General features: G+C 40.3%; 1 protein-coding gene across 6 annotated transcripts in view; it reads right to left on the bottom strand.

Moving 5' to 3' along the window:
- The window catches only part of POU2F1 (POU class 2 homeobox 1), a 212383-nt gene that overhangs the window by 120962 nt on the left and 65497 nt on the right, over positions 1-25924 (bottom strand). Inside the window, exon 2 of one of the 6 annotated variants that reach the window (XM_059883669.1) lies at positions 5205-5304. The exons of the other annotated variants lie outside the window; for them this stretch is intronic. The gene's annotated coding sequence lies outside the window, so the exon portion shown is untranslated. The remainder of the gene's footprint in view (positions 1-5204; positions 5305-25924) is intronic. 6 annotated transcript variants of the gene reach the window in all.

Here is a 25924-nt window from a genome sequence, read left to right on the forward strand (position 1 = left end):
TACGTCTTCCTCTTGGATTGATCCCTTGATCATTATGTAGTGTCCTTCCTTATATCTTGTAATACTCTTTATGTTAAAGTCTATTTTGTCTGATATGAGGATTGCTACTCCAGCTTTCTTTTGCTTCCTATTTACATGGAACATATTTTTCCATCCTCTTTCAGTTTATATGTGTCTTGAGGTCTGAAGTGGGTTTCTTGTAGACAGCATATATAAGGGTCTTGTTTTTGTATCCATTCAGCCAGTCTGTGTCTTTTGGTTGGACCATTTAATCCATTTACATTTAAGTAATTATTGGCATATATGTTCCTATTGCCATTTTCTTAATTGTTTGGGGTTGATTTTGTAGATCATTTTGCTTCTCTTGTATTTCTTGACTATATAAGTCCCTTTAACATTTGTCATAAAGCTGATTTTGTGGTCCTGAATTCTCTTAACTTTTGCTTGTCTGAAAAGCTTTTTATTTCTCCATCAATTTTGAATGAGATCCTTGCCGGGTACAGTAATCTTGATTGTAGATTTTTCCCTTTCAGTACTTTAAGTATTTCCTGACATTCCCTTCTGGCCTACAGAGTTTCTGCTGAAACATCAGCCGTTAAAGTGTATGGGGTTTCCCTTGTATGTTACTTGTTGCTTCTCCCTTGCTGCTTTTAATGTTCTTTCTTTGTGTTTAGTCTTTAATAGTTTGATTAGTAGGTATCGTGGCATGTTTCTCCATGGGTTTATCCTGTATGGGACTCTTTGTGCCTCTTGCACTTGATTGACTATTTCCTTTTCCATGTTGAGGAAATTTTCAACTCTAATCTCTTCAGAAATTTTCTCATACCCTTTCTTTTTCTCTTCTTCTTCTAGGACCCCTATACTTCGAAAGTTGGCACCTTTGATATGGTCCCAGAGGTCTCTGAGACTGTCCTCAGTTCTTTTCATTCTTTTTACTTTATCCTCCTCTTCAGAAGTTATTTCCACCATTTTATCTTCCAGCTCATTGATTCATTCTTCTGCTTCAGATATTCTGCTATTGATTCCTTCTAGAGTATTTTTAATTTCAGTAACTGTGTTGTCTCTGTATGTTTATTCTTTAATTCTTCTGTGTCTTTGTTAATCGATTCTTGCATTTTCTCCATTTTCAAGGTATCATCTTTACTATCATTATTCTGAATTCTTTTTCAGGTAGTTTGCCTATTTCCTCTTCATTTATTTGGACTTCTGTGTTTCTAGTTTGTTCCTTCATTTGTTTAGCATTTCTCCGTCTCTTTATTATTTTTTTTTAACAGTTTTTGTGTTTGAGGTCTCCTTTTCCCAAGCTTCAAGGAAAGTTGAATTCTCCAGTGGTTTGTGTGAGCTTCATATAAAGATGAGATTTGTGCTGGTTTTTGCTTGTTTTTCCTCTGATGGGCAAGGGTGAGTGAGGTGTTAATCCTGTCTGCTGATGACTGGGTTTGTATTTTTGTTTTGTTTGTTGTTTAGATGAGGCATCCTGCAGAGGGTGCTACTGGTGGTTGGTGATGCTGGGTCTTGTATTCAAGTGGTTTGCTTTGTGTGAGTTCTCACTATCTGATACTCCCTAGGGTCAGTTCTCTGGTAATCTAGGGTCTTGGAGTTAGTGCTCCCACTCCAAAGACTCAGGGCTTGACCCACAAGTGGGTTTGTTATGGCATGAAGGGAGATCAAAACAAATATCCAAAAATGGTAAACCAAAGATGAACCCCAAATGGCAGTTACAAAATCAGGCAAATCATAATTAAAATAATGGAATATACACATATACATATACACACATGAGCAAAGTGAAAACAGTCTAACAAAAATAAAGTACAGTAGATTGACCTGGTGAACAAAGCAAATCAAAAATTATATTTATCCATTAAGAACAAAACTAACTAAAGCACAAACTGGAAAACAAAACTAAAACAAGGTGCCAAGTGGGGAATAAAACAATGAAAATAAAACTAACAAATATGTTGAGAGGAAAGGAGAGAAAGAAACAAAGAATAGATATGCAAAGTTAAAGAGAGGTAGATAAAGATTTATATATGTTACAGATAACTGCAACGGGGAAAGAACAGTAGGAAAAGCAAACAAAGGAGTTAAGTGTAGAAAAAATAACAACAGGTTTAAAATTTTTTTTAAAAAAGAAAAAAAAAAAAGAGGAAAACTCTGCTGAACTGCAAAAGCCCAATGTAGAGGCAGAGGTATACAACAACAATAAAAAATGTGACTGAGGGGAAGGAAAAAAAGCTCAAAAGCTTAATTGGATTTCTTAGTGCCTGGCAGCTCAAAGTGTGCAGGGACACGACTGTCTCTGCTGCAGGAGTTATGGCCCTATCAGAGTCTTTTTTCCGAGCCTGTTGTAGCTGGCAATCAGAAGGCCTCTTTGGCCAGTCTTTCTCTGTAGTTCCATCCATTCAGGCACATAGAGGACTGCCGTGCCTGGGGTCCTACTCTGTAGATCGGCACTTCAGGCACCTAAAGGGGCCCCCTGGGTGGGGTCCTATCTGTAGTTCAGTGTGTCAGGCGTTTGATGGGCCAGCCTCTATTCTTCAGCTGCAGATGCTGACATGTTGGGGGAGACAGGCTACGGTGACAGTGACGGCTTCACCCCCTATGACACTCAGCTGTATTGCCTTGCTTCCATGGCTTCCTGGCTTTCCTCCACAGGCATTTCCCACCACAGTCTCCTCCCTCACATCCCCTCCATCCGTCTCTCTGCAGTCAACAGCAGCCCTTGCCCTGGGATTGCTCCACACTCCCCAAACTCCAGCTCCCAGCCACTGCGCCTTCCAGAGGACCAGCTCCTGTCCGGGGCATGTATGGCTGCAGCAAGGACTATCTGATTCTCATTCCATTCACGCTGTCACAGATCAGCTGTTTCCCTCTCAGCCTTAAATGTTTCTCCTCTGACTCGGACAACTGCCCCGATGTGTTCCCCCACCCGCTGAGAGCAGGTCCACTCCTACTAACACTCCTGTTTTTCCCCCTAGTTCCTTCATCCTACCGAGTTTTGTGTGGTTCTGTGTATTCTTTTCCTCTGGTCAGGTACTCCTGTCTGCTCTCGCTGGTGTCCTGCACGCACTCCTGTGTCTGAAGGTGTATCCTGATGTATCCGTGGAGAGAGACGTACTCCACGTCCACCTACTCCTCCGCCATCTCTTCTCCTCTTAACTAATTTTGAAAGGTCCACTTTAAAAATATTTTAGGAAAATAATCATTACTTGATGATCAACTATAATAAGTAGAAACATGGAGACAAAACTTTCATATGTATATTTAGACACACTAAATATACATATGGACTTGCTCAAATTAGTTTAAACATACAAATATTATATAAAGTGGAGAAGAAAATGGCTACCCACTCCAGTTTCTTGCCTGGAGAATACCATTGACAGAGGAGCCTGGCCGGCTACAGTCCAAGGGGTTGCAAAGAGTCGGACATGACTGAGCGACTGAGCACATTATATATTTTTTGAGGGGGTATAAAGCCTACAGAAACAATTTTATGGTTTCTCCACACTACTTCAACATGTCTTTAAAGTGGTCAAATTTTGGGATGGATGAGTTAAGAGGAAATAATTCCATAATCAGTATCAATTAATAAGGAATGGGTTGGATCATTAAATTTTAATTTAAAAAATAAACAGGTTTCACAGTTTAGTAATGTGCTTTGAAAGCAGAGGAAAAGTGTGTTTAAACTCCAGTTCTAGAAGTGTAAAAATTCTAAACTATTACTCTTTCTAAGCCTCAGTTCCCTCATCTGTAAAACAGGTACAATAATACTCCCAAGGGTTCTCCTCAGATTTGAACAAAACATATCTAAAAGCTTCAGTGGCACCTAGTAGTTAATTAATTGTTCTAATATTGCTATTAATAGACAAAATATTTAATGTAGAATAAATAAAACTATTTTGTCTTCTCTGTTGCTGTATTAAGTTACACAAGAGGGAAATTCACATGAAATGTCATTATGGTTTTTTATTCCCTTAAGTAAGTTAATTTATATTTAAGGTACTTTAAGAATTTTTAAAAGGCACTAGACTAGGCATCTAGATTCTAATCGTAGCTCTACACTGGCTAACTGAACTTCCTTAAACAAGTTACTTCATCAATCTAATATTCACTTCAGTTCAGTTCAGTTCAGTCACTCAGTCATGTCCGACTCTTTGCGACCCCATGAATCGCAGCACGCCAGGCCTCCCTGTCCCATCACCATCTCCCGGAGTTCACTCAGACTCACATCCATCGAGTCAGTGATGCCATCTAGCCATCTCATCCTCTGTCATCCCCTTCTCCTCCTGCCCCCATCCCTCCCAGCATCAGAGTCTTTTCCAATGAGTCAACTCTTCGCAAGAGGTGGCCAAAGTACTGGAGTTTCAGCTTTAGCATCATTCCTTCCAAAGAAATCCCAGGGCTGATCTCCTTCAGAATGGACTGGATGGATCTCCTTGCAGTCCAAGGGACTCTCAAGAGTCTTCTCCACACCACAGTTTAAAAGCATCAATTCTTCAGTGCTCAGCCTTCTTCACAGTCCAACTCTCACATCCATACATGACCACAGGAAAAACCATAGCCTTGACTAGACGGACCTTTGTTGGCAAAGTAATGTCTCTGCTTTTCAATATGCTATCTAGGTTGGTCATAACTTTCCTTCCAAGGAGTAAGTGTCTTTTAATTTCATGGCTGCAGTCACCATCTGCAGTGATTTTGGAGCCCAGAAAAATAAAGTCTGACACTGTTTCCAGTTTCCCCATCTATTTCCCATGAAGTGATGGAATATTCACTTAGGTCATTTGTAAAATGGTAAAATCCAGGTTATAATATTTTTATTAATAGATTAATTTTATAAAACTACAAAGCACTTCTATTAAACTACCACATAGGGATTATTACTGTTATATTATCTCAATAAAAATGAGACTTAACATGTACCTATTTACATTAATTTCACAACTTTTTCAAAAGAAATCAGAGCCAAATCTAAGTAGTAGGGCCAATCCTAAACTGTTTTCCATTGCTGGGTAGGACACAGGCATTCTAAGCATAACTATCATATCAATACATATCAAACAAATTTCAGAGTTAAAATGAACTATAATATACTGAGTCATTTTTATAATCATTCCACAAACTCAAAGGTAATCATCATAACACCTGGATTTTATCAGAGGCCACTAAATTAATAGCTTTTATTAGCATAAGATATTTACCAGGTATAGAAAGACTGCATTCTTTCTCTGAACTGATTCACTGAAACCTGAGAGTAGTTTGGTAATTAAAAGGCAGGGAAGCTCTTCTTACTTTTCCAGTCTATGAATACAAAAAGAGAAAAAGGCAAGACTGAGTAAGGTGTATGAAGTAACCTAAGACTCTAAGGGGGGACAATCACAAACAGTGGGCAGCACTAGAATGGTTAGCTGCCTAAACATAAAGTGACTGGAAACAGGTATCTCTCTTGTGCCTACTTCCTCATCCACAGAACAGGGACACTAGCACCTGCAGCTACCTCAGAAACATGGAGGCAAATCAGAAACTTCTTGGACTGTGTATTATAAGGGGGTGCTCCGTCATGAAGCTCGATAGCCTACTTCATATTTTCTTTTAAGGGTATATTTCATTAACTTTAAAAAAGACCCCCAAATCTGACATTAACCTCCTTCCAAATTTATAAGCAACTACTTCAGTTGGCTGAGAACACTCACACAGATGACAGGCATACATCAATATAGATTGTTATCACTGAATTCTGGGAAAAGGTGCAAGATTACATTTTGTCTTCAGAAAATGAGAAAGGTCACTATTTGGTACACATGGGTGTGTACATTTACTGTCACTGACTGACCATTACATTCTTTGCCACGAGGGCTCAGAACCCTGAACAGTAGGTTCAAGCAGCCTTAATGGATGAAGAGCTGGTACACACACTGACTCTTACTTGCCACATACCTCTACTTCGTAGCTTTGTCTGAATTAGTATGACGTGACTAATTAGTGTAGTTGGTATAAATTAGTACAACTGAGTAGGACAACATTAATGAGAATCGTCTGAGTTTTATATAACTGTGCTCAGTGCTCATGTAATAGACAATCGACTTTTTTCTATATATTCTATGATGTTCTTAACTACTTCATGAAACACTGAACCAAGAGCTTAAGTTCAAAGTGCAAACAAAATCAAATACGTAAACAGTTCAAACTATCTTCTTAAAAAGGAGTTATTTTTGTGAGAGAAGAGGCTCATATTAGCTCATAATATTGAAAATAGAGATCATCACTAAAATTCTGTCACAATTCTCCAATAATGATTAAAAATTTATTACAACATTTTACTATTGTTTCACAACTGAAAAAAAAAAAAAAGAATTTTTCCCTCTCTTAAAAAGTATGATCTATATTTAACTATGTATCTATATTTTTTAAAATGTTAAGCTGTAAGAGGATATACCTAAAACAAAAAGCAAAATGAAACAGAACATACTAATACGAAACAGAAACTAAATACACAAAATAAACAGACTTTTCAGTTCAGTTCAGTCGCTCAGTCGTGTCCAACTCTTTGCGACCCCATGAATCTCAGCACGCCAGGCCTCCCTGTCCATCACCAACTCCCAGAGTTCACTCAAACTCACGTCCATCGAGTCGGTGATGCCATCCAGCCATCTCATCTTCTGTCGTCCCCTTCTCCTGCCCCCAATTCCTCCCAGCATCAGAGTCTTTTCCAATGAGTCAACTCTTCGCATGAGGTGGCCAAAGTACTGGAGTTTCAGCTTTAGCATCATTCCTTCCAAAGAACACCCAGGACTGATCTCCTTTAGGATGGACTAGTTGGATCTCCTGGCAGTCCAAGGGACTCTCAAGAGTCTTCTCCAACACCACAGTTCAAAAGCATCAATTCTCTGGTGCTCAACCTTCTTCACAGTCCAACTCTCACATCCATACATGACCACAGGAAAAACCATAGCCTTGACTAGATGGACGTTTGTTGGCAAAGTAATGTCTCTGCGTTTGAATATGCTATCTAGGTTGAGCACACCCATCAAAATCATCTAGAGCAGGAACTGTAACAAATAAGGAAAACCTACTCACCCTTCCTCTTTTAGACCAGTGTGATGGTTACAAAGTGACAAGCTCTTACTGCTGTCCGCTGGCGTATCTACAGACCTCTTATTCTTTTGAAATTTCCCCAACTTAAAATGGATGCAAATAAGCCAGGTGTGATTCCAACAAAAGCGATCCTGCTAGTCCCTACTGAGTTTCCACAGAAACATGCACAGTTGGCAATGGCAAAGAAGTTGTGTACTGGCCTCAAACTAGCTTAAAGTTTTAATATTCAAAAGGTCCGTCTAGTCAAGGCTGTGGTTTTTCCAGTGGTCATGTATGGATGTGACAGTTGTACTGTGAAGAAAGCTGAGCGCCGAAGCATTGATGCTTTTGAACTGTGGTGTTGGAGAAGACTCTTGAGAGTCCCTTGGACTGCAAGGAGATCCAACCAGTCCATTCTAAAGGAGATCAGTCCTGGGTGTTCTTTGGAAGGAATGATGCTAAAGCTGAAACTCCAGTACTTTGGCAACCTCATGCAAAGAGTTGACTCATTGGAAAAGACTCTGATGCTCGGAGGGATTGGGGGCGGGAGGAGAAGGGGAGGACAGAGGATGAGATGGCTGGATGGCATCACTGACTCGATGGATGAAGTCTGGGTGAACTCCAGGAGATGGTGATGGACAGGGAGGCCTGGCGTGCTGCGTTGTTGATAGACAGGGAGGCCTGGTGTGCTGCGATTTATGGGGTTGCAAAGAGTCGCACACGACTGAGGGACTGAACTGAACTGTGTGAAATAACAATCATAGTACTTAGTAAAAACCCAATACCAAAAGAAAAAGTGTCTGTGAAAAGTTACAATTACCAATGGCAACCATTCTTTTACTAAAGAAACACAGTTTATGAGAGTATTCCCAGTAGGTCACTTAAAATGTAATAACCAACATCCAGAGAAAAACAATATAAAGTTTAATCTAAATACTAGTAAATATTGTGTTTATCTTTCTTTCCCTTAAATAAATTCAGTATGACTCCTCATTGGTTTTACTTAAAAGTAAATGTTTTTACATCAGTGATTCTCAAAGGGCAGTACCTAGATCAGCATCCTCAGGAAAATGATTGGAAATGTACATTCTTGTTCCCACACCCCAGACTTACTGAAACAGAAACTTTGGGGGTGAAGTCCAGCAATATATGTTTTCACAAACCCTCCAGGAGATTCTGATGCAAGCTAAAGTTTGAGAACTTTATATAGTGTCAAATTTCAGAGGAGGCTGAATATGAAACAGAAACTGCAAAGCTTTATTTAACCCGTTGGAACTAAGTAAGACAAGGTAATAAAATACAATGCAAAGGAGAACTCACTGGCCTCCTGTATTAAGTCTGTTGGTTAGTAGATCACTGTCTCACAACACATTTCCAACCACTGAGGTCTTCAGACACACAAGGCAACAACCTAACCATTTATTACTTTACAGTAAGAGAATAATCTTTTTTCCAATACATCAATCATGTACGTAGGGATGAGCCTGAAAGTTTGAGTCATAAATTTTAACATTCTTCACTAAAATTGGCCCTCCATATCTATGGGATCTGCATCCAAGGATTTAATCAACCCATGTAAATAAAAAATAACTTAAAAAAAAACAAAACCCAGAAAGTTTCAAGAAGTAAAACCTGAATTTGCCACATGCTAGCAACTATTTACAGGGCATCTGCATTATTTTCACAACTATTTATGCAGCCTTTATATTGTATTAGATATTATAAGTAGTCAAAAGGTGATTTAAAGTACTATATAGGATATATACAAATTCTATGCCATCCTATACAAGGGACTTTAGCACCCTTGGGTTTTGGTGTCCATGAGGGTCATGAAACTGATTTCCCCAGTGCTAAGGGATGGCTGTACTTGTTAAAAAAAAAGAAAAAAAAAAAAAAGAAGAAGAAAATTCTTTTAAGAAACATACATGGAGAGACATCCATGTGTATATCCACTGGTGCTATGTATGCACTGGTGGTCCAGTGGTTAAGAATCTGCCTGCCGATACAGGGGACAAGCCACCTCAGGGAGAAGTCCAACAAGAGAGTAGCCCCACTCGCTGCAACTAGAGAAAGTCCCAACACAGCAATGAAGACCCCGCACAGCCAAAAAAAAAAAAAGGAACATACATGGGTGCAGTTCTTCCTTAGGATCTAACACATTAGAGTTTATACACTACAAAATACTCATTTTCCATTAACTTCTGTATATATATTTGTAATTCCTTCTCTATTTCCTTTAAGACAACAGACAGTGCTAAAAAAAAAACCAAAAAACAAAACCCAGGTAGTTTTTAAAGTAACCAGAGAGATATAACGGCGAAAAACTACTGGGTAAATCAAATATGCCATATACCATTTAAATCAATGAATTCAAGCCAGCTTAAGTTTTCTGAAGGTTGTAATTTAAAATAATTTGCTAAATGCCTTCAGTATTTTTTGAATAGTTTTATTTTTGGCTGTGCCGGGCCTTTGCTGCTGGGAATGAGTTTTCTCTAGTTGTGGAGAGCAGGGGCTACTCATGTGTGGCTTCTCGTGGTGGCGGCTTCTCTTGCTGCAGAGCATGGTCTCTAGGGTGTGAAGGCTTCGTGAGCCACAGCACAGGGCTCAGCGGTTGTGGTGCACTGGCTTAACTGCTCCAAGGCATGTGGGATCTTCCCAGACCAGGGACTGAACCAGTGTCTCCCACATTGTATGGAGGATTCTTAACCACTGGACCACCAGGGGAGCCCAATACCTTCAGTATTACACCTGCAAAATGTACTTTTAAAAATCATGTTTTAAGTGAGTTGACGATCAGTCACAATTTACAAAGAAAAAACCTAAGAAATTCAAAGCAGAATATTTACCTACACCAAAAATTATTTTATAATCTGTTTTATGATAAGAAGCATGATGCAATTTACTCAAAGGTCAGATTCTTGACTTTACAAACAAGGCAGGAAGCAGAAAAGAATATACATTTGACTTGTTTTCTCCTGCTTGTTATTTTCGTTTCTCAAATTAGGAAACACTTGAATTATAAGAACATTTTTACCCAAATATTCAAGGGAAAAGTTTTACTTAAGGGATAAATTCAAATCTCAGTTTCTAAGCTTACCATATTTCCAGCAATCCATTGTCTTGGAAAAAGAAATATAAAGAAAACATACCCTAAGGTCATCATTATTGTCTTAAATTTGTAAAACAATTCTCCATCAAAGCAGCAATACAGAATAAACTTAAGTAGCAAACTGATTCACAGGCTCCTCTTCTCCTCTGTTAAATATTGGTGCTCCTTAGGGCCCATCCTTGGTCCACTTTGGACTATACCAGTGACTGCCAAAGGGCCCCTAGTGGGCCAGAGCTGATCCAGTAATATCGATTTCATTGACTTTGATGTCTGACAGCAGGCTACACACTAATGGTCCACGCTGGTTGCCATTCCTACTCTCCCACTTGGATAAGGGCAAGATCTGAAAGATTAACTAATCCCCCAAGCTGATGACTTGTTCAGGTATGACCTGTACGTATACAAGAACTTTACTCAAATCTGGCCGACGAAATCAAGGAAAGAGCTCCTGAACTTTTATGGGATAGTCAGTCATTCTCACTTTGAGTACAGACAGTAAGTGGTGACTCTCCCTTCTTTGGACATGAACAAGGAAGCATATTTTCCTGGTTGCTGCTGGAAGTTGTTTTGCAACCATAAATAAAAGAACCCGAGGGCACAGCAACCCAGAGTCCAGTTCTACCATCTCTAAAGCGTCTAATCTCTTAATTATGTGAGCCAAGTCACACGAGATATTTGGGAGTGTGTGTGTGCAGGTGTGTGTATACACGCACACGATTCTCTAACATGAATGTGAGAGAAAACAAGCAGGACTGTGGAAAAGGCATGCCGGATCTCAGGAGCTCCAGGCCAGCAGCACTGCCACAGGGTAGCTGGGCTTCATTCTGCCCAACGTGAAGGGGCAAGAGCCCCTGAAGTAATGTCACTCAGATAATCTTCTACTATCCGAGACCATCTGGGAGACAAATGAGGCTATTAAAACTCTCCATTCTAAACTTGAACTTATCATTAAACAGATTTCATTTTTACTTTGGAAAAACTCCCCAATAATAAGCTAATATGCAATGGAATATGCTCAATGTAAAAGAGAGACGCCCCGAGCACCTCCTCTCACCCTGAAAAAAATGAAACTTGGAAAAAAAAAACAGAAACAGTATTATATTGTAGACCACTTCATAAAATCTCCTTACACTTGAAGAGGCCATAAACCTCCGAACATGCCACCATTTGCGTTGAGCCCCTTATAAACATATCATTCTTTTGTAGTAAAATCTTAATACTTAGAGAAAAATTAGGAATATAAAAAGTACAGGCCATTAAAGAAAATAAAAGTGGCACAACTGATCTTAACATAATCAGCTTGTACATACTACCACTGAACATTTTCAAGGTTTTCCTTTATCATTTAACAACAGTAGTAAGTACTACTATCCTCTATCACTAGATACAGAATTGAATCTAACATAACGGTAACCTTTATCTCTCCTGGTTCTTACAAACAACAAAGGATGAAAACTGCAGAGTTTTAGAACAAGAGAAATGTTAACAGTAATCAATTGAATGCCTTCATTTTGCATACTAGGACACTGCACGGCTGCGTGATTTATTCTGGAACACTCTTGCAAATGATGGCACAGCTGAAATTCAGACCCATATGCTGATGTTTGGTACATCTAAGTGTTCTGCACATTGACCACCTTCTCTTTTAGAAATGCAAAAATATTTTCTAACAAGAATTTTACAAAATCACTTTTTAAAAAGTAATCAATGTCATGTTAATCATTTTAAGTATACTGACTACTGATCACTATTCTCTAAAGATCACTTTAAAATAAGGTTTACACATATTCATCTAATTTGTCCACTCAAAAAAAAAAAACTTTAAGAAATTATGGGCTTCCTTGGTGGCGCAGTGGGTAAGAATCCATCTGCCAATGCAGGGGACACTAGTTTGACCCCTAGTCCAGGAAGATTCCACAAGACTCGGAGTAACTAAGTCTGTGCACCTCACTTACTGAGCAAGGGCGCTTCAACTACCAACCCTGTGAAGCCTGAAAACCTACAAGCCTGTACTCCAAAACAAGACAAGCCATCACAATGACGAAGTCTGCACTACACAACTAGAGAACAGCCTCCATTTGCCTAACAAGAGAAAAGCCTGAGCAAAGCAACAAAAACCCAGCACAGTCAAAAATAATAATAAAAAAAGTAATCATTATGTACAGGGTTCTCTGCTCCAGGAAGCCAGAAATATCAGACCTGAAAAGCTACCAGACTGAAAGCAATCAGAATGAAAAGCTGCTGCTGCTGCTAAGTCGCTTCAGTCGTGTCCAACTCTGTGCGACCCCATAGACGGCAGCCCATCAGGCTGCACAGTCCCTGGGATTCTGGGACATTAGAAATCTATAATTTAAGTAAAGGCTAAGACATGTTTTTACTTTTAAAAGGGAGCAAACACGTATTTTAATACAAAGAGAAAAGGTAGTTTTCATAAAATTTTAAGATTCTTTACTAATATTGAAAACCTATAAATAACTAGATATTTATGTAATAATTTATTCTAAAAAATAGATAAAATGTTTAAATTCTGTAACGTCATTTGGGGTTCTTAATATTACCTTTCAGGTTTCATATCTGAGACGCTATGATCCTTTGCCATTATGTCTTGCCTCCTGCTTATTTAACTTATACACACAGTACATTATGCAAAATCCCAAGCTGGATGAAGCACAAGCCAGAATCAAGATTGCCAGGAGAAATATCAATACTTCAGATATGCTGATGGCACCACCCTTATGGCAGAAAGCAAAGAGGAACTGCAGAGCCTCTTGAAGGTGAAAGTGGAAAGTGAAAAAGCTGGCTTAAAACTCAACACTCAAAAAACTAAGATAATGGCATCTGGTCCCATCACTTCTTGGCAAATAGATGAAGAAAAAGCATAAAAAGTGACAGACTGTATTTTCTTGGGCTTCAAAATCACTGCTGATGGTGACTGCAGCCATGAAATTAAATGATGCTTGCTCCTTGGAAGGAAAGTTATGACAAACCTAGAGAGTGTATTAAAAAGCAGAGACATCACTTTGCCAACCAAGATCCATATAGTCAAAGCTATGGTTTTTCCAGTAGTCATGTATGGATGTGAGAGTTGGACTATAAAGAAAGCTGAGCGCCGAAGAATGGATGCTTCTGAACTGTGGTGTTGAAGAAGATTCTTGAGAGTCTCTTGGACTACAAGGAGATGAGACCAGTCAATCCTAAAGGAAATCAACCCTGAATATTCATTGGAAGGACTGATAATGAAGCTAAAACTCCATTACTTTGGCCACTTGATGCAAAGAGCTTACTCATTACAAAAGACCCTGATGCTGGGAAAGATAGAAGGCAGGAGGAGAAGGGGACGACAGAGGATGAAATGGTTAGATGGCATCACCAACTCAATGGATGTTGAGTTTGAGTAAACTCCAGGAGTTAGTGATGGACAGGGAGGCCTGGCGTGTTGCAGTCCATGGGGTCACAAAGAGTCAAACACAACTGAGCGACAGAACAATAACAACCGATCACTTGTCTCCTATATGAAAAACCTATATTTATAACAGTGTTTAGTTTCACAGGCTGAATACAGGACAGGGCAAAAATCAGGGTAATTTACCCAAGTCAGTAAAAGAAACTGAAGTTATGACAATCTGGTGTGCTTTTCACACCATCATAACATTAAAATAAATTTCCACAAAATGTAAGGCCATGTTAAGCCACCACATAAATATACTCTCTATATGCATGCCTCTGCAGTTTGTGGGTCATCTGCTCCGCAGCTCTATGGTGGGGTTAATGGCGACCTGCTCCAACAGGGCTTATGCCACAGGCTGTATGACCAGGGAACTGCACCCAGAGCCCCTGCCCCTGCGGCAGGCCACTCGTACCTCTGCAGGAGACTCAAACGTAGGTCTGGCTCAGTATTCTTCAGTATTCAGTAATACTTCAGTATTCTTGCCTGGAGAACCCCACGAACAGTATGAAAAGGCAAAAAGATAGGACACTGAAAGATGAATTCTCCAGGTCAGTAGATGCCCAATATGCTCCTGGGGAAGAGTGGAGAAATAATTCCAGAAAGAATGAAGAGACAGAGCCAAAGCGAACACAACACCCAGTTGTGGATGTGATTAGTGATGGAAGTAAAGTCTGATGCTGTAAAGAGTGATACTGCATGGGAACCTGGAATGTTAGGTCTGTGAATCAAGGTAAATTGGAAGTGGTCAAACAGAAGATGGCAAGAGTAAACTGATATTTTAGGAATCAGTGAACTAAAATGGACTGGAATCAGTGAATTTAATTCAAATGACCATTATATCTACTGTGGGCAAGAATCCCTTAGAAGAAATGGGAGTAGCCCTCATAGTCAACAAAACAGTCTGATATGCAGTACCTGGGTGCAATCTCAAAAATGACAGAATGATCTATGTTTGTTTCCAAGGCAAACCATTCAATATCACAGTAATCCATGTCTACGCCCCAACCAGTAAAGCTGAAGACGCTGAAACTGAACGGCTCTATGAAGACCTAGAAGACTTTCTAGAACTAACACCCAAAAAAGATGTCTTTTCATCATAGGAGACTGGAATGCAAAAGTAGGAAGTCAAGAGCTACCTGGAGTAACAGGCAAGTTTGGCACTGGAGTACAAAATGAAGCAGGGCATAGGCTAACAGAGTTTTGCCAAGAGAATGCACTGGTCATAGCAAACACCCTTTTCCAACAACACAAGAGACTATTCTACATATGGACATCACCAGATGGTCAATACCGAAATCAGACTGTTTCTATTCTTTGCAGCTAAAGATGCAGAACCTCTATAAAGTCAGCAAAAATAAGATCAGAAACTTACTGTGGCTCAGATCATGAACTCTGTATTGCCAAATCCAGACTAAAATTGAAGAAAGTAAGGAAAACCACTAGACCATTCAGGTATGACCTAAACAAACCCCTTATGATTATACAGTGGAAGCGACAAACAGATTCAAGGGATGAGGTCTGATAGACAGAGTGCCTGAAGAACTATGGACAGAGCTTTGTAACATAACACAGGAGGCAGTGATCTAAACCATCCCCAAGAAAAAGAAATGCAAAAAGGCAAACTGGTTGTCTGAGGAGGGCTTACAAATATTTGAGAAAAGGAGAGAAGCAAAAGGCAAAGGAGAAAAGGAAAGATATACCCATTTGAATGCAGAGTTCTAAAGAATAGCAAGGAGAGATAAGAAAGCCTTCCTCAGTGACCAATGCAAAGGAATAGAAGAAAACAACAGAATGGAAAAGACTAGAGATCTCTTCAAGAAAATTATAGTGATACTAAGGGAATATTTCATGCAAAGACGGTCACAATAAATGGCAGAATGGTATGGACCTAACAGAAGCAGAAGTTATTAAGAGGTGGCAAGAATACACAGAAGAACGGCACAAAAAAGATCTTCACGACCCAGATAACCACAATGGTGTGATCACTCACCTAAAGCCAGACATCCTGGAATGTGAAGTCAAGTGGGCCTCAGAAAGCATCACTACGAACAAAGCTAGTGGAGGTGATGGAATTTCAGTTGGGCTATTTCAAATCCTAAAAGATGATGCTGTCAAAGTGCTGCACTAAGTATGTCAGCAAATTTGGAAAACTCAGCAGTGTCCAGAGGACTGGAAAAGGTCCGTGTTCATTCCAATCCCAAAGAAAGGCAATGCCAAGGAATGCTCAAACTACCACATAATTGCACTCATCTCACACGCTAGTAAAGTAATGCTCAAAATTCTCCAAGCTTCAATAGTATGTGAACCGTGAACTTCCAGACGTTCAAGCTGAATTTAGAAAAGGCAGAGGAACCAGAGGTCAAATTGCCAATATCCAGTGGATCATAGAAAAAAAAGAGAGTTCCAGAAAAACATCTACTTCTGCTTTATTGACTACACCAAAGCCTTTGACTATGTAGCTCACAACAAACTGGAAAATTCTTCAAGACATAGGAATAGCAGACAGCCTTACTTGCCTCCTGAGAAATCTGTATGCAGGTCAAGAAGCAACAGTTAGAACCAGACATGGAACAACGGACTGGTTCCCAATTGGGAAAGGAGTACATCAAGGATGTATAACATCACCCTGCTTATGTAACTTACATGAAGACTACATCATGCGAACTGCCTGGCTGTATGAAGCACAAGCTGGACTGAAGACTGCCGGGACAAATATCAATAACCTCAGATATGCAGATGACACCACCCTTAGTGAAGAGGAACTAAAGAGCAGAAAGTGAAGAGGAACTAAAGAGCCTCTTGATGAAAGTGAAAGAGAAGAGTGAAAAGGCTGCCGTAAAACTCAACATTCAAAAAACAAAGATGGTGGCATCCAGTGCCATCACTTCATGGCAAATAGATGGGGAAACAATGGAAACAGTGAGGGACTTTATTTTCTTGGACTCCAAAATCACTGCAGATGGTGACTCAGCCATGAAATTAAAAGATGCTTGCTCCTTGAAGGGAGACTTATGACCAATCTAGACAGCTTATTAAAAAGCCGAGACATTACTTTGCCTACAAAGGTCTGCCTAATCAAAGCTAGGGTTTTTCCAGGAGTCATATATGGATGTGAGAGTTGGACTATAAAGAAAGCTGAGTGCTGAAGAATTGATGCATTTGAACTTTGAAAGTCCTTGGGACTGTAAGATCAAACCAGTCACTTGTAAAGGAAATCAGTCCTGAATGTTCATTGGAAGGACTGATGTTGAAGCTGAAACTCCAATACTTTGGCCAACTGATGCGAAGAACTGACCCACTGGAAAAGACCCTGATGCTGGGAAAGATTGAGGGCAGGAGGAGAAGGGGATGACAGAGGATGAGATGGTTGGATGGCATCACTGACTTGATGGACATGAGTTTGAGCAAGCTCTGGGAGTTGGTGATGGACAGGGAAGCCTGGTGTGCTGCAGTCCTTGGGGTCACAAAGAGTTGAACACTGCTGAATGACTGAACTGAAGTGCGTAGACCGTGAATTCACTGACAGTCTCATGGTTAGGAGTTGGCACATTCATAACTGAGGAAGTGCATATACTGGGAATCCCATGACAGTCTAATGGTTAGGACTTGGCACTTTCGCAACCGAGAGCGTAGGTTCAAGCCCTGATAGGAATTAAGATCTTGCAATGTGTCATGGCTATAAGAAAATTAAAATTAAAAAAGTGCACATACCACCACAGGGATATATACCAAGGTCATCATCCTTACAGTCTTTGTGATTTCTTTTCCTTCAATCTAGGATGCTTCTGCCCAGGTAGCTTCTTTTTCTTTGCTATTCCAGTCTTGGGACTGAAAGTCATCTCGTCAAAGAAGGCTTCCCTGACCATGCAATCTAAAGAATATTTCTCCCTCCCTGTACCAATCCATGACTATCATGTCATGCCATTTTGTTCTATGTTCTCATAATTTTAACTTACTCCATTAAAAGACAAGGGCATGTTTCATGCAAAGACGGGCACAATAAAGGGCAGAAATGGTAAGGACCTAACAGAAACAGAAGTCATTAAGAAGAGATGGCAAGAATACACAGAAGAACTAAACAGAAAAGGTCTAATGAACTGGATAACCACAATGGTGTGATCACTCACCTGAGAGCCAGACATCCTGGAGTGTGAAGCCAAGGAAGCATTAGTAGAAACAAAGCTTGTGGGGGTGATGGAATTCCAGATGAGCTATTTAAAATTCGAAAATAGGATGATGCTGTTAAAGTGCTGCAATCGAATGCCAACAAATTTGGAAAACTCAGTAGTTGCCAAAGGCTCCGAAGAAGGGCAATGTCAAAGAATGTGCAATCTACCATACAATTGCACTCATTTCACATGCTAGAAAGGTAATACTCAGAATCCTTCCAGCTAGGCTTCAGCAATACGTGAACCAAGAACTTCCAGATGTACAGGCTGGTTGAGAAAAGGGAGAGGAACCAGAGACCAAACTGCAAACATTTGCTAGATCATAGAGACAGTAAGGGAATTCCCAAAAAAACATGTACTTCTGTTTCACTGACTATGCTAAAGCCTTTGACTTGTAGGGATAACAACAAACTGTGGAAAATACTTAAAGAGATGGGAATACCAGACCACTTTATCTATCTCCTGGGAAACTTGCACGTAGGTCAGGAAGCAACAGTTAGAACTGGGCATGGAACAACGGACTGGTTCCAAATCGGGAAAGGAGCACAACAAGGCCGCACATTGTCACCTTGCTTATGTAACTTACATGCAGAGCACATCATGCGAAATGGGGACTGGGTAAATCAAAAGCTGAAATCAAGATTCCTCAGATGTGCAGATGATACCACTCTAATGGCATAAAGTGAAGAGGGACTAAAAGCTGGCTTAAAAATCAACATTCAAAAAATGAAGATCATGGCGTCCAGTCCCATCACTTCATGGCAAATGGATGGAGGAGAAGTGGAAAGAGTGGCAGATTTTATTTTCCTGGGTTTCAAAATCACTGTGGACAGTGACTGCCGGAATGAAATTAAAAGGTACCTGCTCCTTGGAAGAAAAGCTATGACAAACCTAGAATGTATTAAAAAGCAGAGACCTCACTTTGCTGACCAAAGTCAGTATAGTCAAAGCTATGGTTTTTCCAGTAGTCATGTACAGATGTGAGAGTTGGACCATAAAGAAGGCTGAGTGGTGAAGAATTGGTGCTTTCGAATCAGGGTGCTGGTGAAGACTCTTGAGAGTCCTGTGGGCTGCAAGGAGATCAAACCAATCAACCCCAAAAGAAGTCAACCCTGAACAGTCCTTTCAAAAGGACTGATGCTGAAGCTCCAATACTTTGGCCACCTGATGTGAAGAGCTGACTCATCAGAAAACACCCCAATGCTGGGAAAGATTGAAAGCAAAAGGAGCAGGGGGCAACAGAGGATGAGACTGTTAGAGAGCATCACCGACTCGATGGACATGAGTCTCAACAAGTTCGGGGAGTTGGTGATGGACAGGGAAGCTTGGCGTGCTGCAGTCCATGGGTTGACAAAGAGCTGGACACAACTGAGCGACTGAACAAAACAAAAAAAGGCAAGCTTTCTGGGCACAGGTATTTTTTCAGTCTGTCTTATTCACAACAGCAACCTTAGCGCATAGCAGAGTGTGAACGGTACTCAGAAGTATTTCTTAAGTGAATGAAAGGAAACTAGGAAGTCAGTATCTATCAGATCAGGGATAGCAGCTTAAGCCCATGATAAAGCAGACTCCTTGAAAGAAATTATTTCCGAAAAAGACAGAAATATGTGTTCAGAGAAGTCCTTTACTGATTTTGAATAAAAGCAGCCCTCCTAACAAAACCCTACTAAAAGTATACTCCTGATAGCATATCTGAAATACAACAGTTAAATATTTTGTTTACCAAATATTTTTTTTTAAAAGTCAGGGCCATAGAGGAGACTCAGTTCAATTCAGTTCAGTTGCTCAGTCATGTCTGACTCTGCGACCCCATGGACTGCAACACGCCAGGCCTCCCTTGTCCATCAGCACTCCTGGAGTTTACCCAAACTCATGTGCATTGAGTCAGTGATGCCATCCAACCATCTCATCCTCTGTCGTCCCCTTCTCTTCGCACTTTCAATCTTTCCCACCATCAGGGTCTTTTCCAATGAGTCAGCTCTTCACATCAGGTGGCCAAAGTATTGGAGTTTCAACTTCAACATCAGTCCTTCCATTGAACACCCAGGAATGATGTCCTTTAGGATGGACTGGTTGGATCTTCTTACAGTCCAAGGGACTCTCAAGAGTCTTCCCCAACACCACAGTTCAAAAGCATCAATTCTTTAGCACACTTTAGTCTAACTCTCACATCCATACGTGACCACTGGAAAAACCATAGCCTTGACTAGATGGACCTTTGTTGAAAAGTAATGTCTCTGGTTCTTAATATGCTGTCCAGGTTGGTCATCTCCAGTACTCTTGCCTGGAAAAACCCATGGATGGAGGAGCCTGGTGGGCTACAGTCCATGGGGTTGCTAAGTCGGACACAACTGAGCGACTTCACTTTCACTTTTCACTTTCATGCACTGGAGAAGGAAATTGCAACCCACTCCAGTGTTCCTGCCTGGAAAATCTCAGGGACGGGGGAGCCTGGTGGGGTGCCGTCTATGGGGTCACACAGAGTCGGACATGACTGAAGTGACTTAGTGGCAGCAGCAGCAGCAGCAGGTTGGTCATAACTTTCCTTCCAAGGAGTAAGTGTCTTTTAATTTCATGGCTGCAGTCACCATCTACAGCGATTTTGGAGCCCCGCCAAAATAAAGTCAGCCACTGTTTCCCTATCTATTTGACATGAAGTGATGGAACTGGATGCTATGATCTAAGTTTTCTGAATGTTGAGCTTTAAGCCAACTTTTTCACTCTCCTCTTTCACTTTCATCAAGAGGATCTTTAGTTCTTCTTCACTTTCTGCCATAAGGGTGGTGTCATCTGCATATCTGAGGTTATTGTATTTCTCCTGGCAATCTTGATTCCAGCTTGTGCTTCTTACAGCCCAGCGCTTCTCATGATGTAACTCTGCATAGAAGTTAAATAAGCAGGGTGACAATATACAGCCTTGATGTACTCCTTTTCCTATTTGGAACCAGCCTCTTGTTCCATGTCCAGTTCTAAGTGTTGCTTCCTGACTACAATTAGATTCAATTTAAACTTTCTCATTTTATTCTCCATATCTCTTAACTTCTCTTTCATATCTTTCACTACTTCAGCTGCTTAATTTCTTTACATCTGTCATTAACTCACTCTTCAAAAAGTACCTTATCTACTATTTAATTTGTTCATTGCATTTCTTATTTTTTTCTTTCTAGCGATTATCTCTTTGCCAAATCTGCTTAGTGATTTTCACAGCTGGTTACCTGCTCATGATTTCAATCCCCTTTTATTACTAAAACATTTAAAAACTAATTTAAATAGCACACCTGAGTTTAACCAGTCAACTTCCTTCAAGTCTGTGGGAGGCAGCAGGGCATCTACTCCTATTGCTGATTGTTTTGCCTCAGCTCTGACGTTGTCTTGTCTCTTCCTACATTCTGTAATTTTGGGGTATACACTCATATTAAGAAAACTAATGGAGAAGTCTCGAACGCATGGGTTGAATGTACATTCCTTCAGAAAGGTCATACATTTGCTTCTGCCTAACCTGAGGCATTTATACCTGGGGAGCACTTTTATTTCTTGGCTTTGGGTTTCCCAGATCACACAGGTAGTATAAATTTGAACTTCAAATTTGTATTTAAAAAGAGCTAAGGTTATAAATTCTCAGGAAGATTTGTACATAGATGTAAAGTGAGACAAGCCTTCACTGCAGGACTCTGCTGGTGGGTGAAATTTTCCTGGCCTACCCTTCTGCCATGTATGGGTTGTTATTGCTGTTGCTGCTGTTGTTCAGTCGCTAAGTCGTGTCTGACCTTTTGTGACCTCTTGTACTGTAGCATGCCAGACTCCTCTGTCCTCCACTATCTCCCGGAGTTTGCTCAAACTCATATTCATTTAGTCGGTGATGTGATCTAACCATCTCCTTCTCTGCAGTCCCGTTCTCCTTTTGTCTTTAATCTTTCCCAGCATCAGGGTCTTTTCCAATGAGTCAGCTCTTCGCATCAGGTGGCCTAAGTATTGGATCTTCACCTTTCAATGAATACTCAGGGTTGATTTCCTTTAGGATTGATTGATTGGCTTGATTTCCATGCAGTTCAAGGGACTCTCAAGAGTCTTCTCCAGCACCACAATTTGAAAGCATTGATTTTTCAGTGCTTAGCCTTTTTTATGATCCAATTCTCACATCTGTACATGAGTACTGAGAAAATCATAGCTTTGACTATACAGACCTTTGTCAGCAAATTAAGGTCTGTGCTTTTTAATACACTGTCTAGGCACCCCACTCCAGTACTCTTGCCTGGCAAATCCCATGGACAGAGGAGCCTGGTAGGCTGCAGTCCATGGGGTTGCTAGGAGTCAGACACGACTAGGCGACTTCACTTTCACTTTTCACTTTCATGCATGGGGGAAGGCAATGGCAACCCACTCCAGTGTTCTTGCCTGGAGAATCCTAGGGAAGGGGTAGCCTGGTGGGCTGCCGTCTATGGGGTCACACAGAGTCAGACACGACTGAAGCGACTTAGCAGCAGCAGCAGCAGGTTTGTTATAACTTTCCTTCCCAGGAGCAAGTGTCTTTTAATTTCAAGGCTGCCGTCACTGTCTGCAGTGATTTGCGAACCCAGAAAATAAAGTCTGTCCCTGCCTCCACCTTTCCCCTTCTATTTTCCCTGAAGAGATGGGACCAGATGCCATGGTCTCAGTTGTTTGAATGTTGCTTAGGATGTAGGCCTTTTGTAAGAGTTCCAAGCTTTATGCAGGGATCTCAGCTCCATTTCTCCACCCTGAAAAGTCTAGTCTTCTGCTAGAATAGACATTAAATCACAAGGGTCTGGAGGATGGTTTGGACAAAGGCCCTTAAGGTAGCGCCAGGGTGAGCTTGGTGACTATACATTTTCTTCTTCATGGATTCTGTGGAAATGCCTCACATATCCTTCGGCTTGCACAGAAAACATATAAAGGAATGTTATAGGCATTTGTAGGATTTTTGTAGAATTTCTCTGAATAATCCATTATAGTGTCAGAAGTCTTTGAGAGTAAGTTTTAAAATAAACAATTTCAATCCTCAAAAACAAGGTCTAGGACTTCTTTGGTGGTACAGTGGATAAGAACTCCACCTGCCAATGCAGAGGACACGGATTCAATTTCTGGTCCAGCAAGAATTCCACATGCCACAGAGCACCTAAGCCCATGAGCCACAACTACTGAGGCTGCGTTTGAGAGTCCATGAGCTGCAACTACCGAAGCCCAAGTACCGAGTCTGTGCTCCACAACAGGAGAAGCCACCAAAGCCGGTCCGCCACAAAGAAGAATAGCCCCACCTGCTGCAACTAGAGAAAGCCTGTGTGCAGCAACGAAGCCCCGCACAGCCAAAACATAATACATTTAAATTAGAAAAAAAAAATCCACAATGCTCTAAGTTGATTTGCTTAGAGCAACTGCTGCTCTGTGTTGCCATAGCACAGTGTATCCTCTATCATAGCTCTTCCTTTACTCCACACTCTTGTCAATGTGGTTTAAAGTCTCCTCCTCTGCCCTGATTTTAACAGACATTTCTAGTGCTCACTACCTCAAGGTAATGCATCAACAATGACATTACCTGAGTGATTCTTGCCTGGGCTAGAACAGGAAAGTAAGAATCAGCAGACTCTTTCCTTAGCTTCACTAAGATGATAAGGGTCAAGGACAGTGACATGGTTTACAAGATACTATCTGTATTTTTTAAGAATAAGATCTGCGAAAGGTTTTGAAGAATACTCTTAACAGGATAGCAAGAATGGAAACTTACTGGCTGATTCTGAGCCACGTGTCACAGTAACCTAGGTGGCGGTAGCTGAAACTCAGATAGAAAATACAGGGATAAATTCAACGTGTTTTTTAGAGGTAAAACTGACAGGTGTCTGATTTGATGTGAGGGAAAAGAAAGGGATTGCCTCAGGCTACAGAAAATGAACTAGAAGAGAGATAAAAGTTACAACAAGGAGACATATTTCAAGTTAATATTAAGAACTATTTTAAAATTATTATATACTTAAAAAAAAAAGGAATGATTCCAATTACAGCATTCACAGTTAAAGCCTTTGCATTATATCCCATCTGATATGTACCAGCAAGTCAACTGCAGCAATGCATCCAGGACTCCTACTGTCTGGCTGTGACTTTCCCTTCCAACCTGACCTTTACCTATTCCTTTGCCTTTCCTTAACTCCAGTAAAATGGAATTTTAAAACACTCCTGACTTTCTGTGGCGGCTCTGTATTTTCTCTCCTTTGTTCCACTTGCTCCTGCAGTCAGAAACTCCGGGAAGTCTTCACATTCTGCTCGTCCTTCACGATCTAGCCCCACTGCCGCCTCTTCAGTGCAGCCTGCCATAAACAGCCTTCTTGAGAAGAGTGCTGTTGCTGTTCAGTCACCCAGTTGTGTCCGACTCTACAACCCCACGGACTGCGGCACGCCAGGACTCCTGTTCCTCCCTTGAGAAGGGCGTCTGTGCCTTGCTCAACTCCGGAACTTTCTTAAAATCCACCAAGTGCCTTATCTGTAGGCACGGAGAAATGAATACTTGATGGGGATGCTAGACAAAAAATTAAATTCCTAAAGGGAGGCTGAGCTTGAACTCTGACTTCCCCTCTAATTTTTATGATTTTGTGATTCTATAAGGCCTCTATTAAAATAGCCTTCAGACACACCTAAGCACTATTTGTGTTTAGTACGTTGAACACTTACTGAACAGTTTTCTTGTATCAGATACCATGTTAGGTAGGCTTCAACGTGATCTGATTTAAACCTAACAAAATTCTCTGAAGCAGTTATTTTTTGCTTTATTTTATAGATGAGAAAAAGGAAATTTAAGCAAACTATCATAATTCAGATGCTATAAAAACGGCAGAATAAAGGCACAAACTAAGTTTAAGCCTACTGCCCTTAAACCAACGTCACAGATGCCAATCGATTTAGAATTCAATTTCCACTTCTAAATAAAGCAAAACAAAGCAACTCATCTACTCAGTGGGTTCAATTCGACAATCATTTATTTATTGTGAAAGGCATTAACAAAATTCTGAAAGTAATATGCGAAGAGTAACATTAGAGCCTATCATTGTACGTATTAGAGTTCATGGTAGCATGGAAGAAGATTCTATAGTTTAATGCTAAAGATGAAACATCACATTATTTCCCATTTTTTTCATTAAAATGTTTAAGAGAGAAAAATAAGCTTATATTGACAGATGCTCTTCTTCACAAGCAATGTTCTATAGAAGCAGGGTTTCCCACTTTTGCCTCCAGATCAGAATATGGAGAGGTAAGGACTGCCTCCAGGACAATGTGTAAGATCTTAGTCTCATGAAGAAGTTTTTAAAGTTTTGGACAGTGGGAATACCAAAGTGAGTATTACCATGGTATTTTCAAATACCTGAAAAATAAACAAGACATATATTTTAAATCCTGATCATTATTATTCTGTCAAATAACAATGGAAAGCCAGAGATACAACATGGTCTAACAGAAAGCAAAACAGTGGAAGAGGGATTAAGTAGTGCTTCAGTACCTGATACTGTGTGCTATGAATGAGGAGCACATTACCATAATAACAGGTTAATGCTCAGTAAGTGTTAACATGTGCCAAGGACTATTCCAAGTATTTGACATATACTATTCTCACAAGAGCAAGCCTATTAGGTAAGTTCTATTATTACTCCCATTTAACATATGAGAAAATTGAGTGATATAAAGACATTAACTGTTGCCCAAGGAGACCTAGCCAGCAGAATGGAGCTTAAGTTTTACTATCTAGTTTATCTCTGGAGCAAGTCCTGCATTTAAACTCTTACCTGAGATGCTAAAGGCGCCAAGAAGAGCTACAACTTATAAATCAGACAAGGAAGTCAGAGCAGGATTCGCTGAGTAGAACAAGTGAAACAAGGAGTACTGGGGTGGAAAAGTATAGAAAAAGTAGAACATGAGAAGGGAAAGTGGTGTGATAGTCACAAGTTCAGGAAACAGCAAATGGTATGTGTGAGGCGGTAAGGAAGTGCTCGGAAGTAAAGTTAAGAGAGGTAAGCAAGGACATAAAATTCCTCATATTTAAATTTCAGCTTCAATTTAAAATAACTTAAAAGTTTAAATTTTGACCTTAAAGTTTTAAGGATTTTAAGCAAGAGTAACATA

This window comes from Bos taurus, chromosome 3 (genome assembly GCF_002263795.3).
Source record: "Bos taurus isolate L1 Dominette 01449 registration number 42190680 breed Hereford chromosome 3, ARS-UCD2.0, whole genome shotgun sequence".
Classification (NCBI taxonomy): domain Eukaryota; kingdom Metazoa; phylum Chordata; class Mammalia; order Artiodactyla; family Bovidae; genus Bos; species Bos taurus.